Source organism: Ictidomys tridecemlineatus, unplaced genomic scaffold (assembly GCF_052094955.1).
Source record: "Ictidomys tridecemlineatus isolate mIctTri1 unplaced genomic scaffold, mIctTri1.hap1 Scaffold_213, whole genome shotgun sequence".
NCBI classification, from domain to species: domain Eukaryota; kingdom Metazoa; phylum Chordata; class Mammalia; order Rodentia; family Sciuridae; genus Ictidomys; species Ictidomys tridecemlineatus.
In genome coordinates, this window is record NW_027521834.1 from 160192 (window position 1) to 179649 (window position 19458).

Sequence of the window (19458 nt, forward strand, 5' to 3'; positions counted from 1 at the left end):
GGCTCAGGGGCTGGGACAACATCCAGCGCCAGGTCTTTGGGTGCCTAAGATTGCGACCACCGGGTGACAGGGGACTTGATGGCCCTCAGCCCAGCTGCTGGGGGCCTGGCCCAGTGCGTTCTTCCTAAGGATCACCTGTCCCTCCTCCCGCCCGTCACGCAGCAGACTCTGGGCCCTGCCACCAGGGATCTTATCCGCCACCGACTGGGCTCCCAGGAAGGCGCCCTCAACTCACTGCGGAGAACGACTGAGTGACGGCTCCGAGCCCCGCCCCGCCCCGTCGTGGGGCCACCTCCCCACAGATCGTCCAGCCTCCCTCCCTCCCATCGCCAGCGCGGATCGGCCTCCTAATCCACTGCTCTTTGGTTTAAGAGTCATTACAAAGTGCTTAATTAAGTAAGCCTCGCTTAATCACCAAATGTTTGCATGCGAAACGAGTTCCCGGGAAGCGGCCCTCGACACGTTCTGTACAGAAATAATTACCGCGGGGAGGGGGCGGGCTCCAGCCTCCACTTCTCATTTGAGGGCCTCGCCCATTCATCACCGCAGGGGAATTAAAAGGCTTCAGCAGGAGCAATTGGAGAACCCCCACATTCCAGCCGCGTGAATCACAGGAGGGGCCCCTCCGGCGGCGGGGGCAGGAGCAGGGGGCGGGGGCGGCGGAGGGAAGGGGCGAGGAGGCCGGGGGAGGAGGCTGCCTCCCGCCCACAGGCTGTGGCCTCCCTGTTGCTAAGGCTTGCTTCCAACCGGGCTCTGCTGGCTCTTCCTCCCCTTCCAAGAGATTTGCAAGTTATAAAGATTTGCAGAGGAATGTGAGGGAGGTGGAGTGTGCGTGTGCGTGTGTGCGCACGTGTCAGAATGTGCGTGCGCTGGTGGATCTCACCTCGTTTCTTCCCACTATCACCTGATTCCTTCCTAAGCCGGTTCTTCCCACGGAGCCAGGAGTGGGTACCCGGATGAACCTGTTTTTCTGTCTCAGTGGCCACGTGTCTATTTTCATGTTATTGGGGGGGGGGGGATAAAAAATAGAACCAGGACGTCCTTCTCTGGTTTCAGGAGCATCATCAAACCAAAGTCGGTGGAATGCGAAAATTAACTCTTTTAAGGAAGAACAGGGATGGGACCCGGATCAGGAAAGAGGGACAGGGGGGACTGAGGTCTGGGAACCTTCTTATGGTCTCTCATTTGCTGTCCTGGTCCCAGTGGGGCCTCCTGTTCCTGGGCTGTCAAGGACTCTTCTTTGGCCCATTGTGCAGATTCACAAACTGAGGTCCAGGAGACACAAATAATCTTTCACTTCTTTTTTGCAATGGTGGGGGCAGTCCTGCCCCACCAGGAAAGATTGCAACAAATCTTGATGTAAGCAAAATCCTGAAGCCAGTCCAGGGTCCTGGAATGTTCTGGTTAAACATCCCTCCCCCTGCTCGGTGCCTTTCATTGTCTTTGAGCTTTTTCACACTCTCTAGGTTAAAAAAAAAAAAAAAAAGAGCCCCGATAGCAATACAAATGATTCATGCCATAGAAATGCAAATGAATTTTGTCCGGTGGAATGCAATTGATTATTGCCCTCCAGTTATTGACTGGCTTTGCATCTACTTGTAAATTAATCCCAGCATCTCTGTGGTGTGTGTGTGTGTGTGTGTGTGTGTGTGTGTGTGTGTTTGAATTCTCCTAGAGCCAGTCACACTGCCTCTCTGGTCCCTCATTAATTCATGTGTTAAATAAAAATCCTTGACCCAGGTTCCTGTTGTAATTGTGTCAGGGTCATGATTTTACCTTTTTAAAATTTTTGTTACCAGGGATTGAACCCCCAGAGATGCTTAACGACTGAGCCCCATCCCCAGCCCATTTTTATATTTTATTTAGAGACAGGGTGTCACTGAGTTGCTTAGGACATCATCAAGATGCTGAGGCTGGCCTCAGCTTGTGATCCTCCTGCCTCAGCCTCTAGAGTTACTGGGATTACAGGCCCTGGGGCACTGCTCCTGGCCCAATGTTACCTTTATTTACAATGATCCTGTAAGAGCACCTGCTGGGAAGGCAAGGTAGATGACAGGGGCCAGGGGAGAGGGAGGAGTGGGGGCGTGTGTCCAGCCTCAGTCTAGTGCTGGTGTGTTTGTGTCTCGGTAGCATGCCATCTTTCTGTCCACCCCTCCTCCACCTCATTTGAGCAGGTGGCTGGCTCTGCTGCTGCCACATGGGGTAGGGACAGGGAGTGTAGGAAGGTGACCAGGATCCCTGATTTCCTTGAGACTATTTGGAAAGTAAGGCCCTGGCCTTGGCCCCCAGGGTTCCTGGCAGCTGGCTTTGGATTATCTGTCTCAGGTTACGTTTCTCTGCAGCCCAAAGGGCTGAGAGCTAGAAACGGAAATTAAATTGAATTATAAAAAGTAGACTGCTGTGACATCCCCCCTACCTTGAACCTGGGAGCAGTGGTGGCTTTCACATGCTGACACCTTCACTCTCAGCCCCTGGTTTAGCCTCGTCCTGCCAGGACAAGCAGGGATCAGAGAAGACAGTGGATTCCCTCAAGTCACACAGCAAATCAGAGGTGCCAGCCTGAACACTAAATGACAACTGCCAGGGTCCCCTCAGTCAACAGCCCAGACAGCACCCCAAGCAGAGCTCGCTGAAATGCAGACGGAAAGCCCCTCCTGCCCTGAGATCCCCAAGGTCCTGAGGTGCAGCACTTGACCCTGAACCAGGCTGACCCTTGGGTATCAATAGATTGGGGGAAATCCTACTCCATGGGGTTAATTATTGAGCATGAAGCAAAGCAAGGATCCTAGATGAGAAGGGGTCTCACAAGCACCTTGTGGAACACATTTCCAGATCAAAGAAGCCATGGCTGAGTCCCCAGGGCCAGCAACCAGCCCACAGCAGCAGGGCCACCCAGAAGTCAGGCCCGGGGCTGTCAGGGGTGACCAAGAAGGTCCTCCATTCCCAGCACTGGAAGGACCCCTAGAGTGTTCCACTTTACAGACAGGTAAACTGAGGCCCAGAGAGGGAAAGCAGGTTCTGTAAAACTGCACAGCAGTGCAAAGGACAGCATTGGACCTCCCAGGTCTTGGTCTCCTGGTGGAACTCCACATGGGTGCCCTGGAAGGCAGCAGGACTGGAGCTGCGAAGCCACCACTGCCAGGGCCCCAGGGAAACGGCTTCATTCCCTCCTCAGCTCCTTACCTGCTACTGCAGGATTTACCTGATTCACCATCGTGTCCTAGACAACAGCAATCCCCCTCCTTGGGACCTCCACAGGCTGCTCTCAAAGACAGCTCCAGTTGGGCACAATGGTGCACGCCTGTCATCCCAGTGGCTCGGGAGGCTGAGGCAGGAGGATCGAGAGTTCAAAGGCAGCCTCAGCCACAGCAAGGTCCTGAGCAACTCAGTGAGACCCTGTCTCTAAATAAAACACAGAATAGGGCTGGGGTGGAGCTCAGTGGTCCAGTGCCCCTGAGTTCAATCCCCAGGACCGCTTTCCCCTGAAGGAGTCTGTCTTCCTAAAGCACCGGCTGCATAGTGCTGTAAACCCCCACTTCTCTGGTTCCCTGCGGGTGGGCACACTTTCTACCTAAAGGGCCAGACTCTACATGTTCTTGGCACTGTGGCCAGATGGTCCCTTCCACAAGGACCCATCCTGTGGACTTAGCAGAGGCCCCCCCAGACAGCAGGTGCGAGACTGGGTGAGGCTGGAGCTTACCACAGACCAGCCGCCTCCCTGACACCGGAGCTTGCTGAGCCTGCGACTCAGGTGTCCTGTGGTCCAAGCCCCTTCCCGGTCCATCTCTCCCACCGCTCCAACCTCCTGTCTGAATGCTTGCTGTCCGCCCACTGGCACCTCCATCGCTCAATCTAGACTCTTCCATAAGTAATTCCAAATCTCTCCTTTGGGGCAAGTCACCCAGTACTCCACAGTGACAGTTTGGTCCAGCAAACCTAAGTTGCTTTCCAAGATGGAGCTTCATGACTCAGAGTGGAGGAGGACGGTCTCACCTGGCTCACAGGTCTCCTGGGGAGCACTCAGAACAGAACCTTCCCTCCTGTCCCCAATGGTCCCAATAGGGCTGACCCCACTCTCAGATGCAAATGACACACCTGGCCCGGACCCTGCCAATCAAAGCCCTCTCTCCTCGGCCCGTGATTGGTAGGGAGAGGCACGTGGTCCGTCTGGACCAATCAGACTCTTCCCTGGGACCTTGGCTCCTGCCCTCCCAGAGGCTGTTCGGGTTCTGTCTAAGGGATGGGAGGGGAGGAGAGCAGAGCCCCTGGGGGAGTCAGGCAGTGTGAGAGCACCTACTGTATACAGAGCTCTGGGCCATATTCCCTGGCTTCAGGGTGAGTGAATCTGCTGGTCTCTGCCTCCCTAGAGAGCAAGGGCTGAGGGGCGAGGTCGCCACCCAAACCCAGCTCCAGGAGCTGAGCACGGGCCCGGCCTTCGGGACAGACGGAGGGGACCTGGGGAGGGGTGGACGGGCGGGGAGCTGGGCAGAGGCCAGGTTTGGGCCACGGGGTTCGCTGGTAGGCGTGCCCCGCCTCTGGGGGAGCCCTCCTGGGCTGTGGCTTTGAAGGTGTGCCACAGTTACCGGCACACACGTGGCTCCCAGTGTCCCCTCCCGGGCTCTCTGCGGAACCCACGAGCCCCTCCCCCACCCCACCCATCAGGGACGCTCTGGGCGCCGCCCTCAGGGACCAGGTTGGAGGGCTCCGCAGAGGAGGCTGAGCAGAGGCAAAGGAGAGGATGGAGCGCAAAGACGGCTCTGGTCCCCAGAAGCAGAGTCTGGGGGCTCCCTGGGAGACCCGCAGAGGAGGGAGGACGCCCTGTCGTCCCCAAACTCGGTCATCTTTGCTTTCGAGGCAGCTGCATTCGCGCCGCCTTCGACTGACCAGAGAGAACCCCCAGGGGAGAGATGGGGGCTTCTCGGTGGCAAAGAGGATGCGACATCCGGGGACTTTGGGGTGGGAGGACCTCGGGGTGGCTGGGAACTCTAATTTACTTCTCTGAAAAACGAGTTCTCTGGGCCACTGATTCTGCAGAGTTGGGGGACCCCGTTCCAGCCCTGCGCTGAGATTCCTCCTGGCGGCCTTGGGTCCTCCATCATCTCCGCCTGTCACACCCTGCAGCTGTCAGTCATCACCCTTCTCAGACCTCCCTCAGCTCACCAAGTGTCTCCCTCCGGCCCCCAGCAGGCGGTGCGCATCCCAGGGCCAGCTCGAGATCACAGGGGGTAGTGAGTCAAACTGGAGAGACGTTATTTTATTTCCTCCACCTCAGTCTTCACATCGGTAAGATGGGAAGAATAATCTCTCTCTCTCTCTCACTCTCTCTCTCTCATCTGTGCCCATCACATACATATCTGGGCTTCAGTGGTGGATGGTAACAGAGCAAAGCAAATGTCCCTGTCATCCCAGGGGCCTTAGTCAAAGACTCTGTGGGTTGACTTTGGAAGTGGGGACATGCTGAGACAGCTGCCCTGGGGTGCCATCTTCCTGTGCTTGTCTGTGGGCGTGGAAGCCCCGCTGTGCCACGGCTGTTTTCCAAACGTCATTTCTCAAAGCAAATATCCCAACTTCGGTGTCCAAGAAGCCAGGCAAGACTGAACTGAGCTAGCGTGCATTTATTCATCACGAAGGCTCCCTGTCATGTCACCAGGGAAGGGGAGGATGCGGAGCACGTGGGTGGAGGAGCTGGGCTGCCAGGCAGGGTGGAGGGAGGCCGGGCACTGCACCGGGGTCCTGCAGCTGGAAGGGGCCTCCTGAGTTTTGCAGGCCGCATGCCACACGCCCACACAGAAGGGTGTGATGGTGCATGGGCGGGGGGGGGGGTGGGGGGGGGTGGGGGGGGTGGGGGGGTGGGGTGGGTGGCTCTCCACACTTTGGGCCATCCTGGTGGGGACTGAGGCCATCAACCCAGGAGAGGACAGCCCTCCTGGACGCCGGGGGATGAGACTTCCCTGTTTATTTGTGCAGTTGTTCACTGCGACTGTCCCCAAAGCCAGGCAGAGGGATTTCCGTGTGGTAGACTCAGGCGCCCACACAGAAAGTTCCAGAACTTCCCACCTCCAGAGCCTCCCAGCCCTCTCGCCCGTGTCCCCCGGATGTGGCGCATCCCTGCGCCAAGCAGCCAAAAGCGCAAACCTCGCGTGGAGTCGCTTCCCGTGCCTGGCAGGCCCGCCATCCAGCGCCTCTCGGCTGTGCCTGGAGCAGGGTGGCTTCCCAGGGCCCATCACCCGCCCGTGTTTATTGCGTGCGCAGCCAGCAGCTGCCGGGTGAGCCAGGCCTGCCAGCTCCGGGATGTGCTTCTCCACCCTCCCCAGCCAGCTCTCCCCTGCTGGCTTTTTCTGGGAAGCCCATTTATTTTCCCCTCTCTCCCTCCCAGTGGTATGGCTGGGCTTCAGAAGAGTCGGCAACAGAGGGTCGAAGGGGAGGCGGCACTGGATCCCACATCCAGGATGTTGGGGGGTGGGGAGCAGCTGCGAAAATTCTGCTTTGGATTCCGGCCCGGTTTCCTTTTTAATTTTTTTCTTGCTTCTTACCAATATGTAGCTTCAGAATGAGGGCCTGGGTTTATGAGTGTGGGTCTGCACAGAGATCGGCAATAGGGTGGAGGAGAGATCTGATCTAAGGCTTGCTGTGTGACCTTGGCTGGGTGTCTTTACCTCTCTGAGTCACCAGTACTTTATCGGTGAAGTGAGTTAATGATCTCATCTCTCAGCTCCATGGGGAGGACAGAATGGGAGACTGTGAGGGAAACTACAGCAGCCCCCAAGGATGCTTAATAAATGAGACCTAGTGTCATTGTCATTTCCCTGTGCTTTCTGTACCGATGGGCTCCTGCACTCTTTGGAATACTTGCTCCGACGGTGGCACTTTGCAGCCAACCACATGTTCCTTGCATCTTAGAGAAGCCGGGCTTCTTCTCCCATCTGCCTGCCGACCTCGCCCCATCCCTCTGCCGAGCCCCTCAGCTCTTCCACTGGCGTCACTTCCAACAAGATGGGGCACGCGTCTGTGCGGCCACCCTCCACTCTACCTTCCTGGTGCAAAGTGGCCACAGGTGACACCCAATGAGCGGACCCGGATGTGTTCCCAGAAGCCTTGCTTATGGAGGCTGAAGTTCCAGTTCCATTTCCACGTGGTGTGAGACCGTTTGCTGTTGTCGTTTTTAACCATTTAAAAACATAAAGACGGTTCTTAGCTCATGAACCAGGCAGAACAGGCTGGGGTTGGCCTGCAGGCTGCCAAGCCTGCTTCCCGAAGTCATTGCTGGCCACCTCCTGCTCCCAGCCAGGCTCCGCCCTTCATGTGGCTTCTCCCTCTGTGTCCCGGTCACAGGGTCAACTGAGGATCAAAACACCTACTGCTAAGTCCTCAGTGGCGGAGAGGTCTTTGAAGGAAACACCAGATATTTTTGAGGGGGAGGTACTGGGGATGGAACTCAGGGGCTCTCGACCACGGAGCCCCACCCCAGCCCTGTTCTGTGTTTTATTTAGAGACAGGGTCTCCCTGAGCTGCTCAGGGCCTCATTGTGGCTGAGGCTGGCTTTGAATCCCTGATCCTCCTGCCTCAGCCTCCTGAGCTGCTGGGATGATAGGTGTACGCCATCACACCCAGCTCAGATTTTATTCATCGTGAAAGCCTCAGCATCTGCGCATAGTAGGTCCCCCACAACTACCTATTCAGCGAGCTCATGCCTGGACCAGCGCATCCTTTTGAGAGTTCTATGTAGCAGAAGGCCCGTGCCAGTCAGGCTTCCAAACCTGTCACAAAACGCCCGTGAAGACCAGTGAGAGGAGGAAAAATGTATTTTGGCTCCTGGTTTCAGAAGTTTCAGCCCAGTGTCACCTGGCCCAGTGATCTAACTAGGTGCCACCTCCCACAGATGCCACCACCTCCCTCTTCGCCATCAAATCATTGCCCCATCAGTGTTTTAATCCACCAAGGAGGTCAGTGGCCTCCTGACCCACTCACCTCCCCAAGACCCCCTCTCTGAACACTGCTGCATCGGGGGCCAGGCCTTCAACACATGTGCCTTGGGGAACATTCTAGATCCAACCATTACATTAGGATCAGCACCATTTTAAAGACGTGGGGACTGAGGTCCAGAGAATTCTCACACTTGCAAAACTAAGGTTGACCTCCAGTCTCCTGAGGAGGAGGAGGAGGAGGAGACAGTGTTAATTGAGCAAGTACTCTATGCCAGCCCAGGGTCAGGGCCTCTGCTGACTGAGCCTCACTCCCCGCTTACTGAGCACCTGCTATGTACCAGGACCTGCTGTCGCCTTGCAATCCTATCCCTGGAGGCCCAGAACACTGGGTTCCTCAAGACCCCAGCTCTAGACTGTGACCTCCACAAGGCAAAGACCGGCTTGTGAAACCAAGCGCACAGGTGGGTGAGGTCCAGAGTGGGGGCGGGGCAAGGTCCAGAGTGGGGGCGGGGTGTCCCCTCAGCGCCTCCCGCGCCCGGCTGAGCCACGCCCCCACGCGTACACTCAAGAGGGAGGGGTCTGGGGCTGCAGGCCACCGGAGGGACCGCCAAACCTAAGACACCTCCCGTGGGGAAATAGTCCTTTCTGGAGACTGGTGCCCGCATCTGCTGCGGCGGCTGGAGGGACAGGCACCGTGACAGGCTCCAAGGGAGGCCACTGTCCAAGGCAGTTCCTTGCTCTGAGTGGCTCCGGATGGCTGTTTGGTCCCCAGCCCAGATCGTGCGCCCCCGGGGCCTTTCCATTAGGGACACGCGTGGCTGCGTCCCCTGGCGAGGGCCTTTTGGCCGTCCCCTTGGCCACGGGTCCCCGCCCCGCGCAGCCCCTCGGTGGACCGCTGCGAACCCGCTTGTTGCCCGTGGCCTGTGGCAGGGTTTAATGGAGGAATCATATTTACGCAGCGAGTCCCAGAGGTGTCCTGAGTACCATAAAAGGGATTTTCGGAGCTTAATGAGCGTTAGTGGGCTCAGAACGGGATCATGTGGCAACTAGTGGCTCTAATCTGATGTGGCACTTTCCAGCCGGCAAGGCGCTGGGGCCACTGCCTTGGACCAGCTCGACCCGCCCCCTCCTCCCTGCAGCTGGCCCTGGCATCACACCACGGGGCCTGCGGATGGCCACAGTCAGCTTTCCAAGGCGCCCCACCCCACCCCTCTGCCTGCGGGGGTCAGCCAGGGACGTTTGAAAGATCCAGAGGACAGGCAGGGCCGGGAGAGACCGTGAATTGCTTCCTCTCTCTTGTTTCTAGCAGTGCCACAGAATAAGCCTTTCAAAAACAAAGTTGCCTGACATCCCAGTGGCCCAGGAGGCTGAGGCAGGAGGATCTCAGGTCAAAGCCAGCCTCAGCAGCGGCGAGCTGCTAGGCATCTCAGCGAGACCCTGTCTCTAAATTAAAATTATAAAAAGGGCTGGGGACGTGGCTCGGGGATTGAGCTCCCCTGGGTTCAATTCTTGGTACCAAAAAAAAAAAAAGAAAGAAAAAAGTTGGGACTTTTAAAGCATCAAACATAGAATTAATTACATAACCCAGCCCAGAGCTTCATGTCACGGAGCAAGTGTGACATCAAATACACGGACTCTGGATCTAAGTTCAAACCTGGGCTCTGCCGACTGGAAGACACTGCAGAGTGGAGAAGATCTTTGCTAGCTACTCTTCTGACAGGGGATGAATATTTAGAAGACATACAGGACTCAAAAAGCTTAACATCAAAAGCCAAATAACCCAAGTAATAAATGGGCAAATAAACTAAACGTTTCTCGGGAGAAGAAATACAAATGACCAGCATATGTATATTTTTAAAAATTCAGCGTCGTTAGCAATTGGGGAAGTGCAAATCGAAGCTACACTAGGATTTTATCTTGCTCCAATTAGGGTGGCAGCCATCAGGAGACACATGATAATAAACGCTGGAGAGGATGTGGAGAAAGGGACACTTTCACACTGCCCGTGGGACTGTCACTTAGTACAGCCACAAGGAAATCAGCATGGAGGCTCCTCAAAAGAAGAGGCTTGCAAACACCGTATGACCCAGCTGTACCCCTCCTCAGTACTGATCCTGAAGAATTAAAGCCACCTTGCTACAGTGACACATGCACACCCATGTTTACAGTAGCACAGTTCACAACAGCCAAACTATGGAAGCAGCCTGGGTGTCCATCATTTGGCGAATGGATAAAGAAGCCGTGGTATAGGCCCACAGTGGAGTACTACTCAGCCATAAAGAAAACTGAAATTAAGTCAGTTGCAGGAAAATGGATGGAACCGGAGACCATCATGTTAAGTGAAATAAGTCAAACTCATGTCAAGGGGTGCAAGTTTTCTCTAGAAAGCTAGAGAAGAAGAAGGGAAAGGAAAGGTGGAGGCGAATCTTCTAAACATCAAAGGAGGTCGGTGGAGAAAAGGGACCAAGAGGTGGGAGGGAGGGGGGAGTGCTGGGGGGTGACATTGGCCAAATTCTATTGTTACATTGTGTGCACGTGTGAGTGTGTAACAACAAGTCCCCTCAATACGGACACTTCAAAGGCACCAATTAGAAAAAAATGTGGAAAAACAAACAAACAAATAATAAAAAACAGCCTCGTGGGGGTTTTCCATATGGTGGATTCCTGTTTTTATATATTTGTCAAAACCAACAGAAGGTCTGAGACCAGGAGTGAACCCTCTGTGGACTGTGGGCCTTGGTGGACAGCGACGTCAGTGCTGGTGTGTTGGGTACCTTTCCTCATCCCAGTCCTTCCATGTCCCCCCCCCACGGCTTGCTCCAGCACCTCTGAGGGACTCTGAGTTCTTACACCTTGTTACTCTCCCCTCAGACCACACTCTCCCTCCAGCCCAACCTCACAGTCTGCCTTTCCTGACACACATCTGCATGCTCTTAGAGTCTTAGCTTAGATGTCACCTCCTCCAGAAAGCCCCCTGGGTTGCCCCCAGCTGGGTGGGTGGCGTCTCTGACATTCAAATACATTCAAATACCCCTCAGTCTCATGTGGCTCTTTAGTTCCCTCTCTCCTGAAGTACGATCAGCTCCTGGAGGATGGGCACATAGTAGATGATCCATGAAACATGGATTGAATAGACGACCAAACCCACTGGCCTCCACAGCTCCTCAGTCCCCCCTGGAATGCAGCGTCCCAGCACAAAGACCTTGAGCTGTCTTGGAGGAGATTCTGACACAAGGTCTTGCTGAGTTGCTCAGGGCCAGTTGCTGAGGCTGGCCTCACACTTGTGAGCCTCCTGTCTCAGCCTCCCAAGCTGTTAAAATTACAGACATGGGCCACCATGTCCAGCTGTAGCAGAATCTTATGGTATTAAAGATCTGTGTGTGACCTCAACCGGAGCCCCACCCCCCCGTCACAGGATGTGTTTGACTGTGACCCCTGAACAACACTGTTGACCTCTGCAACATCTCAAGAAAAGTGAGGTGGTGCTTGCCCCTGTGCTGTCACAGCAGGGGTCCCAGGTGAGTGGCAGTGAAGGGCCACACAGGGGGGGGGCAGGGGGGGCAGCTCTGCTGTACACGCACTCAGCGGCCTGCTCCCAGCTCCAGCTGCCCCCCAGCCCCAGCAGACATTGGGTGGGTGCAGAGCCCCCCTACACTCCTTCATGGCAGCCCTTCTGTGTGACTCTGTGATTGCAGAAACCAAGGCTCAGATTCAGAAGACCTGTCCCTTCTGTCACACTGTGTGGCAGCCCCAGCTCTGGGCCAGAAAGCCAAGCCACCTAGGTACCTGGAGCAGGAAGGCATTTAATATAGGGAGTCGAGTCCCATGAAACCACCGGAGCCACGGGAGGAGCAGGCTCTGGGTGGCACCTCTTGGAACTGCTCCTGGGGAACACAGAGAGAGGCCTCTGTGCAGATTCTGCTGGAACCAGGCCTGGTGCAGGAAGCTGCCACACTTCTGATGTCACTTCCTCTTTTTGGGGGGTGGTACTGGGGATCGAACTCAGGGGCACTCACCATGGAGCCCCATCCCCAGCCCTATTCTGTGTTTTATTTAGAGACAGGGTCTCACTGCGTTGCTTAGGGCCTCGCTGTGGCTGAGGCTGGCTTTGAACTCGGGATCCTCCTGCCTCAGCCTCCCAAGCTGCTGGGATGACAGGCATGGGTCACCATGCTACCCCGTGGCACCCAGGATGCAGGAGACCAAAGGCAGCGTCCAGATAAGTCTGCAGCTTAACATCGGCAGCCACAAACCAGAGAGGGTGGCTTCAGCTCAGCTTCCCGAATCTCGCATCAGCGCTCTTTATTGGTGGAAGCAAATCCGCATCCAGGATTTTAGCTGCAGGACAGTCTGGAAATGTTGTCTCTGGTTCCCAGCCTCAGCACACTGGAGGAGGTGAAGTGGAAATTCAGAGAGACACACAGGATCCAGGGGACACCCTGGGAACCTGGCACTAAACCCCAGCCCCTCCACTCTCCAAGGGCATAACCTTGGAAATGCCTCAATCACACTGTCCCTAATCATCACTAGGATTTGTTATTGCCAGCAGCCGTCTCCTAGAGAAGCCGAAGAGGTTAAAGAAGACGGCACATCTAGGATTTAGAGTGCAGAGCCTGGGGCAGCTCAGGGCCTCCACAAAGCGTCAGCGGTGACACATTGCTCTTATAGTTTTAGAAAAGATGAATCCCCTTTCCTACCCACCCCCATAATAATAATAGTAATTATGCCACATAACCACCCAGAGTATGTTTGCACTATTCCTTGGAGCAAGGAATCTTGGAGAAATATATTTTGGATGGTGAATTCTTGAATTTCAAGGTGCCTTTTTTTTCAATCATTCTTTTTTTGGGTGACAATGGGAAAGAATAGTTGAAGCCCCATTTATTGGTAGGAAAGTGTATTATAAGGTCAACCACCTTCTCTAGGTCGGCCCTGGGAGGGGGTCCCAAGACATCAGAGAGAAGAATAGTCCCTGGTATTACTTCTCCCGGTCGATCATGAATGTGTCACCTTGCACGTGACCATGAGGAAGATGAGGGAGAGGGAGGGATACCATCATCTCCAGTAAGTGTTTGTGAGAAAGGAGGATTGTGTGTTTTTAGGAGTAGCTGGGTCCGTGGGAAGTGGAGAAAAGTTGGAATCAGTGACCCTGTGTATCCCTGACTCCCAACACTGCCCCTTCTATGGGATTTTGGCCACATCTCTCCTGTGGCCTTGTTACTGTCACTGTAATAAAAGACTTGAAATAATCAACTTATAAAGAGGAAAGGTTCATTTGGGCTCACAGATTTGGAAGTTTCAGCCCAAGGTTGGTGGGATCTTTCTTCTGGGGCCTGTGATAAGGCAGCTCATGACAGGATCAGGTGGCACAAGAAGCCACTCACCTTATGGCAGCCAGGAAGAAAAGAGACTCCCAGGGGCCAGGGTCCCAGTATCCACTTCTAGAACACGCCCCAATGATCTAGCTTCCTCCCACTAGGCCCCGCCCCTTAAAGGCCCCATCCCCTCCCACAGGATGCCCACTGAACCTTTAACACGGGGGCCTTCTGGGGTCACCGCCAAGCCACAGCAAACTCCATCTGCAAAATGGGGGTGGTCACTTGTGTCCTGCTGGATTGCTGGAAGTCACAAGGCCAACAGGACACCTAGTGTTCTGTTTTCCTGTCCTGCCCGCGGGTCAAACTTCCCCCAGAACCAGTGGTTTGAGGGAGCCCAGGCCCAGGGGGAAGGGGTGCGGGGCAGGGTGCCTGGCGACCCGAGGGGGCTCTGCCCTGGCGATTCTGCCTGCGGGAGGCTGGAGCGGCCCCTGCAGCAGGAGACACCGCCTGTGACCCAGTCCAGGCCGAGGCCCAGGGGACAGGAGAGGTTGTTACCAGGCCGAGGCAGGAAGGGCCCTGGGCTCCCACAGCCCTGCAAGGACCTGAGATGACAGAAAGCCCTGAGCAGGAGTGGCCCGGTACAGAGGGGGCCACTCGCCCAGCCGTGGTGGCTTTGCAGAGGAGGTCCCGCCCCTCTGCGGGGTGGTCACGGAGGGGCCTGCAGCAGCAGCCTGGGTCCGCCCAGCAGGCAGGACAGGCGACGCCCATCTGTGTGCCACAGGACCCTGGTCTGGAGGGAGCGGCGGGCGCCAGCAGCTGGACTAGACCTGCCTGGCGGCACCATCTTGCCCGCCGTCTGGCAAATAGGCAGATTTCACAAACCAGATTCCTCCTCACAGGCGTGGGCCCTTCCTGTCCAACTGTTCCGGCATCTGTTTCTCTTAAAATGCGTTTATCACACCAAGAGGAATAACGGTGAGGCTGGGGCTGGGGCCTTGGGGGCAGTGGCAGTCACCCCCAGCTTTCCTGCAGAAGGGCACACCTAGCAGGAAATGTGCAGTGCACAACCTGGGGAGCCTGCCGGGGGCCACCAGGGTCAGTGACTGCACGTTGCCGAAGTGTGAGGTGCAGAGAGAAAGACAGACGGGGGTGGTGCTCAGGGGCCTGGAGCCCGGACAATTTGTTCATGGTATAATCTTGGGCAATTTCCTGAACCTCTCAGAGCCTCAGTTTCCTCCTCTGTGAAATGAGGATGAGGCTCCATTATCTCCCAGGTGATTTGTTTGTCATTTTGTTCAAAAATTCATGCTTGTTTAATTCAGCCTCATCTATCCACCTGAGGATGTGGGGCCCTGCAGAAATAACGGTGTTTTAAAGAGAACAAAGAAGAAGGCCAAGCAATGCTCGCTTCTTACCCCCAGATAACTCAAAGACATGAATCTGCTCCTTACAAACATCTCCTTCTCCAACATTCCCCACAACCCTGCCTTATAAATCTACTCATCTCCATTCGAGGCTCAGAGAGGCAAAGCAACTTGTCCAAAGTTGCCCAGCAAACACATGACAACAACTCATTTGGGTGAGGGTTTCACCCGCTGGCTGGTGTCCTCCGGGCCCTGGATCAACAACTTTGCAGCTTTGAGAGGCTCGATGCTGCCCCGACACTTCTTGACTTCCATGGGAATCCTGTGGAGGAGCTGAGACAATGGCGAATCCCAGCTTCTCCAGGAGAAAACTGAGGTCCGGGCTTGGCAAGGGATGTTCCAGGGCAATGGCAGGATCTGCAAATAGGAAAGGTAACCCAAAACAATCCACGTCCACCTCCCGCGGTTGGCTTGCTCCTTCTCGTGCTCACTAGGTGCCCTCCTGGGTGACTCTAATGCTTCCCTTTGGCCTTGAATCTCTGAAACCGAGAATCCTCTTACAGTGAGTGACCTGCCGCTTTTTCCCCCACTTGGGTGGACTTAAAATAATGCAGATTCCGACCCGCGGGTGTTTGCTGTTCGTATTTATTGAGCACCTACTCTGTCGGGTTGTGCCAAGCCTGGTCTCTGCCGCTGTCCTCCACGGGGTGGTAAGCCAGGGTCCCGCCAGTCCTGGGGAGGTGGAGTTGAGGTGCTGGTGTTCGGTCCCCATCACCGGGTCCATCCTCAGCTCTTTGAAGTCATGGGGCTGCAGGGAGGTGTCACTTCTCAAATGGGGAAGGGACAGGCGACCATCCCCCAGGTCTCCGGAGCTGCCCTGGAGGCCTGGAGGCTGAGCCTCTTCCCGGGTCCTGGGCTGTGTCTCCACCTGGTCACCCGCCCCCCAGGTCTCCCCCCCCCCAGAGAGACTTGGTGGCCCCCTGCAGTCCCCTCTGGGGCTGGGGAGATGGTGACCCCAGGCTGCTGCCCTGAGATTTTGGAACAATTGGGGTGACAGGATTTTGCCAGCTGAGCCAGGGCCAAGGACTCCTGAGAGACAGAGGAGGGACTGGGACAGGAGGTGCGAGGGCTGCAGACTAAACAGTAGCGGGTTCGTCTGCGCTGGGCAGGCACCAGGCCGGGGACGCAGCCAGCTCGGGGAGCCGATTGCCCTGGCAGGGCTGGGCACGTCAGGAAATTGGCCGCGCCTCCCCCGCAGGGGCTGGTGGCTGGGGGGGGGGGCGGCGCTGGCATAGAAAATGGAGTCCCAGCATCAACACCGCCTGAGAACTGGAGCAGAGGTGGGTGACTCGCCCCTTGGTGACAAGTCTGTCCCTTCCACAAATGAGAGGGCAGGCACCTAGGGAAAGAGGGAGACTGGGGTGGGGGACACAGAGTAGGCGCTGCGTGCTGGGACTCGTCTCCTGGGAGCAGCAGGCTGGAGGTGGGGATGAGGCTGAGTATGTGGTTTAATTGATGATGGACAGACAGGAGGCCGGGGGCGGGGCCACCACAGAGGCCTCAGGTCCAGACCCCTCAGCAGCAGCGGGCACAGGGCCGCGCGCTCTCTCCCAGTATAGAGCTTCCAAAGCCCTGCCACCCAAACACGGGCACCCAAGCCCACACACTTGCACAGACACGTGCACACCAACACACACACAGGCCACAGATGCACACAGGAAGTCACTTTCCCATCACAGAAACATTACAATTAAGGAGGTGCCAAGTAAGAAGTTTCTGGAAACGCTTTATACTGTCATCCACAGAGTTGTGCGTAGAAGAATGCCGGTTGTGTTCAATGTCGCTCAGGGAAAACAAAATCGGTCATTGACTCTGATCATCTCTGGGTTACATGAAGCCCAGTCTTTATGCAGGGCTTATCAGAGCACTTAAAATGGCATTGTGCATGTGCAAGCAGTGACCTGGGAGGAGGGCATGGGGTGGAAGCCATCTCAGAGTCAATGAATCTGTATGCTCTTAGTTCTACCCCATGATCAACTTTCTTAGGATTATTGAAGAAAAAATTATTGATCTGTAAGACTAGGATAGCAAGGTTAAATGTATAAAAATAAAGTGCCTATCCAGGCATCTAACTGACCAACCACCTATTTATCTATCTGTTGGTCTAATTATCCTTTAATTAATCTAAACAGTTATCTATTCATTCCTCCACTCGTGTGCCCAGCCATCCATCCACGCACCCACCCATCCATCCAACCTATCCATCCACCCATCCATCCATCCACCCATCCACCCATCCATCCATCCACCCATCCACCCATCTGTGGTGAGCCGTTTCTGTGAACTGTGGCCGCCATTACAAGATGGCGCTGATAAGCGCCGTGGCCTGTGATAAACAACTCCTTGTTTTGGGAGAGTTGGCACGTAGCTGTAAAACACCCTATGAGAAAGATCCACGTGGCAGTTGTGCATTGGGGCTTGATGTGCTTTATCAAGGCTGGGGCGCTCGGGTGAAGGAGTAGTGGTAGAGGTAGAGGTAGAAGTAGTAGTATAGTAGTAGTAATTAAAGAAAGCTTCAGAGACACATAATTAAAGTCTAAATGAGAACTGAGAGTTGTGATCCATCCACCCATCCACCCATCCACCCATCATCCACCACACCCCCCATCCACCCATCCACCCACCCATCCATCCACCCATCCACCCACCCATCCATCCATCCACCCATCCACCCATCCACCCATCCACCCATCCACCCATCCATCCACCCATCCACCCATCCATCCATCATCCATCACACACCCACCCATCCACCCATCCACCCATCCACCCATCCACCCACCCATACATCCAACCATCCACCCACCCATCCATCCATCCACCCATCCACCCATCCACCCATCCATCCATCCACCCATCCACCCATCCATCCATCCACCCATCCACCCATCATCCACCACACACCCACCCATCCATCCATCCATCCATCCATCCATCCACCCATCCACCCATCCACCCATCCACCCATCCACCCACCCATACATCCAACCATCCACCCACCCACCCATCCATCCACCCATCCACCCATCCACCCATCCATCCATCCACCCATCCACCCATCCACCCATCATCCACCACACACCCATCCATCCACCCATCCATCCACCCATCCACCCACCCATTCACCCATCCATCCATCCACCCATCCACCCATCCACCCATCCATCCATCCACTCACCCATCCACCCATCCATCTACCCATCTACCCATTCACCCATCCATCCATCCATCCATCCATCCACCCATCTATCCATCTACCTATCCATCCACCCACCTATTCACCCACCCATTCACCCATTCACCCATCCATCAGTTCATCCATCAATCCATCTTCCCTCCACCCACCCATCTATCCACCTATCTGTCCGTCCATCTGTCCATCCCTCTGTCCATTCTCTGGAATTTTTACTGATCCCCTGCTTCACCCCAGGTGCTTCACGAGGACGAGGCGTGGGAAGGGGGACACAGGTGTGATGGGACCCCCCTCTTGCTGAGGACGGTGCTCGCCGAGGGTGAAGGAGCGGAGAGAAGCCCATGTCCCGCAGGCTCATGGCTGAGGGAGGAGCGAGGGAACCGAGGCTCAGAGGTCCTGGACAGAGGTCTCCAATGTGCCCAGAGATGTTGGCCTCTGTCCCTCAGGCCCCTGCGATGTCCAGACCCCCCAGGCTCATCTGTGAAGTGGGCTCACAGCCTCAGCCTCTGAGTGAGGGACACGGGTGGTCTATGGCCTTGCTGCTCCTGGTCACCCTGTGAGTCTGTCTGCATGTGATTGGCGTGTTTGGGCCTTGGCCCCGCCCCTCCCGGCCCCGCCCCTCCCGGCCCCGCCCCGCCTGGCCCCGCCTCCACCCTGGGCTGGGAGCCCTGGAGGGCGGGAGCTGAGTGCTCGGTCTCCGTGCTGTGCCCACTGAGGCTCGGCACAGGACAAGGCCCAAGCCATGAGTCTGGTGAAAGCCCTTCCAGGTGGGGAGCCCAGTGACCCGCGTCCTCAGGGGCTGAGGGGACGCACAGAGCTAAGTGGCCTTTGCAGGACACAGCCTGGCCGGTCGCCGGTGCTCAGGGGTGTCAGCCTGCGGGTGCCTGCTCGGCCCTGCCCTGACGCCCGGCCTGGGGGCCCGGGCCTGGGGCGGCTCTCGTGGGGGTGCCCAGGGAAGCCTGTGTCTGCCCCAGAGCCTCGCAGGCCTCAGACTGTGGCCGGGGACCAGCCCCACCAGGCGGAGGCTGAGGGGCCTCTCTGGACACCTACAGGAACCTCCCGGCGTGAGCTGACTCCGCGGTGGCGCCCGGGCTGGCAGGGGGGACACACGAAGCCGCTCTTTCCCACACGGAAGCCATCCCCTCGCCTTTAATTTGGAGGAGTCCTGGCGAAACCAGAGCCATGATGTCACCTGTAGGAGCAGGTCCAGGCCGCCATGGTGTCTGTTGACCCAGCCCAGGACCCCCCCTGGGGTCTTCCCCGACCCTCCTGCTGTTGAACCTGAGGTGGTGACCACACAGACCCCAGCTGCCCGGTGCCGAAGAGGGCGTCTCAGGAGCAGCACACCATTTTCTTTGGTCTGTTGCTGTTTTTTATTTGTCCTTTTTAGATTCGCACAACAGTAGGAGCATTTTGGTCTATTCTGCACACACGGCCTAGAGCTTATTCTAATTAGATCCCGTTCTTGTGGCTGGGCCCGGTTCGGAGTTTCATGGTCGGGCACCCACATATCCACAAAGGAAGGTTACCTCAATCACTCGACTCTCCTCCCTGTTCCCCTCTCCCTGCCTCCCTTCATTCCCATTTGTCTAATCCAA